Source organism: Papio anubis, chromosome 6, assembly GCF_008728515.1.
Source record: "Papio anubis isolate 15944 chromosome 6, Panubis1.0, whole genome shotgun sequence".
In the NCBI taxonomy this organism is placed as follows: Eukaryota; Metazoa; Chordata; class Mammalia; order Primates; family Cercopithecidae; genus Papio; species Papio anubis.
This window is the reverse complement of record NC_044981.1, coordinates 5,695,329-5,700,619: the sequence shown is the minus strand read 5'-3', so window position 1 is coordinate 5,700,619 and position 5,291 is coordinate 5,695,329. Positions and strand designations below refer to the sequence as shown.

Here is a 5,291-nt window from a genome sequence, read left to right as displayed (position 1 = left end):
TCATTGCATCAAAGCACAGCCTCACCCTCTTTAGGCTGAGCAGTTTCAAAGCGTGGACATATCAAAGGGAACGAGGGCTGAGTGAAATCCTGGAATAGACGAAGGGGGACACAAGCTCTGGTAGACACCCAGTGACTTGTGTAGGAAACGGGAGATGAGGTACGGGAGCATAAAGGCACTCTCTTCTGATGGCTTCCATTTCCCAGGAAAGTTGGGAATGGGAACCAGCTCCCCTCGAGTGAGAGCAGGAGGAAGGAATATTGGAGGCTCCAGGACAGAAGAGTATGAGCTGATATCCAGGAAAAGGAGGCGCCTGCTGATTAAAAAACTGCAGTGGAATTGGCTGGAAATAATTAAGGGCCACTGAGGTTCGGTCAGCAATGCAGAGTGCCACCCGTTGGCATTGGCTGGGCTTTTTCTCCAGGCTGTTTGGGTTCACAGATGTAGGTGGGTGCAGAGATGCAGACACCAGGGGAGGGATTTTTCTAGGCAAGCATGAGAGCGACAAGCAGGGCAACTGAGTTGTAAGTATTTGCCAGGGACTGGTTAAAATGATGGAATGTGGCTTTACAGTTTCAGGTTTTATGTTTAAGTCTTTAATCCATTTTGAGAAAACATAGGGAAAAAGCTTATGGGTATTAGCCTTGACAATGATTTTTAGACATGATCCCAAAAGCACAGGCAACAAAAGCAAACAGGTGGGATTGCACCAAACTAAAAAGCTTCTGCACAGCAAAAGAAACAAAGAGTGGAGAGACAGCCTGTCGAACGGAATGAGATATGTGCAAACCATATATCCTATATGAGGTTAATGTCCAAAATATATAGGAAACTCAAACAACTCAACAGCGAGAAAGCAAATAACTTCATCAAAAATGGACAAGTTACCTAAGTGGACATTTCTCAAATGAAACATATAAATGACCAACAGGTTTGTGAAAAAATGCTCAACATCACTAATCATTGGGGAACTACAAATTAAAATGAGATATCACCTAACGCCTTGAGAAAGGCTATTATAAAAAAGACCAAAGGCCGGTGTCGGTGAGGATGCAGAGAAAGAGGGACCCTTGTACTGTTGGTGGGAATGTGAGTTAGACCAGCCATTATGGAAAACAATTTAGAGGTTCCTCAAAAAATTAAAAATAGAGCTACCATGTGATCCAGCAATCCCACTACTGGGGATATATCCAGAGGAATGAAATCAGTATCTAGAAGAAATATCTGCACGTCCACGTTTGTTGCATTATTATTCACGGTAACCAAGACATGCCATCAACCTCTAAGTGTCCACTGATGGATGAATGAATAAGGAAAATGTGGTATATGCACACATGTGATATATATACTCCACATCCTCACTAACACAACAGAATACTACTCAGCCTTAAAAAAAACATTTCCAACAACATGAATGAACCTGGAGGACATTATGCTAAGTGAAATAAACTAGACTCAGAAAGACAAATACTGCATGATCTCACTTATATGTGGAGTGTAAAAAAGTTGAACTTTATAGAGGCAGAGAGTAGGATAGTGGTTACCAGTGCCCTGGGGTGAGAAGAATGGGGAAATGCTGGTCAAAGGGTATGAAGTTTCAGTTAGACGGGAGGAATGAGCTCTGGAGACCTATTGTACATCATGGTGGGTATAGTTAATAACAATGTATTGTGTTCTTAAAAATTGCTAAGAGAGGCCAGGTGCAGTGGCTCACGCCTGTAATCCCAGCACTTTGGGAGGTGGAGGCAGGTGGATCACGAGGTCAAGAGATCGAGACCATCCTGGCGAACATGGTGAAACCCCGTCTCTACTAAAAACACAAAAAAATTAGCCAGGCGTGGTGGCGGACGCCTGTAGTCCCAGCTACTCGGGAGGCTGAGGCAGGAGAATCACTTGAACCCGGGAGGTGGAGCTTGCAGTGAGCCAAGATCACGCCACTACACTCCAGCCTGGGTGACAGAGTGAGACAATGTCTCAAAAAAAAAAAAAAAAATTGCTAAGAGAGTAGATCTTAACTGTTCCTCCCACAAAACATGACAAGTATGTGAGATGGTAGATGTGTTAATTGGCTTGATTGTGGTAATTATTTCACAATGTATATGTATATCAAAACATCATGTTTCTTGTCATAAATGTAAACATTTTTTGTCAATTACACTTCAATAAAGCTGGGAAAAAAGAGAGTTCATTCAAATGAATAGCACATTAAATACACCCCACTATGTAATTTTTTAATGATGGAATATGGGGTCTTTTCATTTTTTTTTTTTTTTTTTTTGACACAGAGCCTTCCTCTGTCGCCCAGGCTGGAGTGCAATGGCATGATCTTGGTTTACTGCAATTTGAGTAGCCGGGATTGCAGGCGCCTGCCACCACGTCCAGCTAAGTTTTGTAGTTCTAGTAGAGATGGGGTTTCTCCGTATTGGCCAGGCTGGTCTCAAACACCTGACCTCAAGTGATCTGCCCACCTCAGCCTCCCAAAGTGCTGGAATTATAGGCGTGAGCCACTGCACCTGACAGTGATAATATTTTTTAAGTAGGAATATTTTTAAGTAGGAAAAAAATGTAAAGCAGATGCTAGTCAGATTAAGAATGAGCCGGTCCCAAGAGATAGTCCATGGAAGCACGCAAGACTTCATCCTGCACCTTTGACTTCCGGGGCAAAGGAGTCACCGGGACACAGGGTATGAGGAGCACCCCTAGAATCGCCAGCACCTCCAAATGGGTTTTCTGGTCAGAGTCTGGCTCTCCAGGGCACAGCTTCCACTCCTCCTAAGATAGAATCCACTCCACTCTTAGGTAAAATGTGAGTTAATACACCAAAGACAGGCAGGGGGAGAGACTGGCCATCTGTGATGGGTTGGGTTGTGTCCCCCAAAATTCACTGATGAAGTCTTGATCTTCTGAAGTCTTTACAGGGGTGGTTAAGTTAAAATGAGGCCATGAGGATCTGTCCTAATCTAAAATCATTTGTGTGCACGTGTATATTCATTGCAGCACTATTCACAATAGCAAAGACATGGAATCAACCTAAATGCTCATTAATGGTAGACTGGATAAAGAAAATGTGGTGCAAATATACCATGGAATACTATGCAGCCATAAAAAGAAAAAGATCATGTCCTTTGCAGGAACATGGATGGAGCTGGAGGCCATTATTCTAAGCGAACTAACACGGGAACAGAAAACCAAATATCACATGTTCTCACTTGTAAGTGGGAGTTAAATGATGAGAACACATGGATACATAGAGGGGAATAATGCACACTGGGGCCTATCAGAGAGTGGAGGGTAGGAGGAGGGAGAGGATCAGGAAACATAACGAATGGGCACTAGGCTTAATATACCTGGGTGATGAAATAATCTGTACGACAACCCCCATGATACCGGTTTACCTACGTGGCAAACCTGCATTTGTACCCAGGAACTTAAAATAAACATTTAAAAAAGAGGCAATTAGGATACAGACATGTAGAGAGGGAAGTCTGCAAGCCAAGGAGAGAGGCTGCAGGAGAATCCAAACCTGACACTTTGATCCTGGACTTCCAGGCTCCGGGACTACGCAGCAATAACCTTCTGCTGTTCATTCCCCCAGTGTGTGTAGCTTCCTTACAGGAACCCCAGCAAACGCATACACCATCCAGACTAGGTAGGCCATTTTTCTAAAATATTACTAAACTATGTCAAATATTTAAACACTGTTTTGTAAAATACAAGCTGAAGTGTTTGAACAACGTTTCCTCATTTGCACATTTATGCGCCAGTGAATTGCTGGTTGACATATTCATAGGTTTCAGCATATGGCTTCTGGTGCATTTCATATATGTTTGGTTTCATCACACTGAATTCTGTTGTCACTTACATTAAGTCCCCAAAAGACCTTTTCATGAAATGTTACGGAGGGATCATGAAATAATGAAATCAGATAAATAAACAATTGAATCTGGTGAATCCAACCAAAATTAAAAGTCATCATATTAGGGTCGCGTTTGTACTATTTTGAGTGATAGCAACATATTATGGAATGAGACACAAGATGCATTCCTAATTATATGTGTCTGTGCACGTGTGTGTGTGTGTGTGCGTGTTGATGTATCAACTCTGGACCAAAAAAATGTTTTCTTAAATAACTATCTGAAGGCAAATAGTTCTCCAGTTAAATAGTTCTTCAAATAGTTAAGAAACTATTTAAAGTTTCTTAAAGAACTGTTGGAAAGTGGATAAGAACAGGCAAAAACGGGAAGAGTGTCCATCTGTAAGGGATGAGGATTTGCCTGGCTTTCCATTGGGGCTGATGTAGAAAGTAGAGGCTCTCTCACTGCCTTGAGGGCTCAGCAGAAGAGAAGGGATTCCTAAAAGGCTTGAAAACGAGGAGGGAAAGGAGCAGGTCAAAAGGAGCAAGTGAGCGCTTCCGGATATGTTGTCTGCAGGCACTTAGAACGGTCCGGCGTTTGACATACTGTCGTAGGCTTTCCTAAAATACAGCCTTTAACGAAACTAGGCTGCCCTGAACCCCTGGTAATGGAATTGTTTACCTTTATACCAAGAAGGTTGGGAAAGCACCAACATCTGCATGTGGCATGTGCCCAGGCAGACTTCGAGGGGTTCGTGCGGTAAGACCTAAAGTTCTTATGAGATGGTCCAAAGCGAAGAAACATGTCCGCAGGGCCTGTGGTGGCTCCATGTGTGCTAGATGTGTTCGTGACAGGACCAAGCGTGCCTTCCGTATCGAGGAGCAGAACATTCTTGTGAAAGTGTTGAAGGCACAAGCACAGAGTCAGAAAGCTAAATAAAAAATGAAACTTTTTTGAGTAATAAAAATGAAAAGGCCTAAAAAAAGAAAGGAGCAAGGGGGGAGCTCTTAAAACCTGTGTATAAATTCCCCCAGGTCTTCAACTGACCTCTCAGCTGTGCCTGAGTGGGAGAGAGTCCAGGGAAACTTTCAGAAGGAGCCAGCTGGAGTGCTGAGGAGACAAGGGAGGAACCAGAAAATACGATGTAGTAAATCTCAAAAGGTTGACATTTTGGGGAGCATGTTCTCTGACTACAGTGAAATTAAACTAGAAATCGACATTTTGAAAATCTCCAAAAAGTTACAGTGGGCATTACTGGGCAATTGATGAGCTTTGATTGTGGGCTGAGGATTCAGGTAATAATATCGTATCGGTGTTAAGTCTCCGGATTTTGGTAATTACAGTGTGGTCATGTCCAAGATGGTCTTTGTTTCTGGGAAATACACGCTGGAGCATTTAGAGGTAAAACGGCACAGTCTGTGCGGAGGGGAGAGGGAG

The 5,291-nt window shown here is 43.0% G+C and overlaps 1 pseudogene; it reads left to right on the top strand.

Annotated features, from left to right (window-relative positions):
• Positions 1-2,617: 2,617 nt before the first annotated feature.
• LOC108585267 lies at positions 2,618-4,793 on the top strand (annotated as a pseudogene).
• Positions 4,794-5,291: the final 498 nt, after the last annotated feature.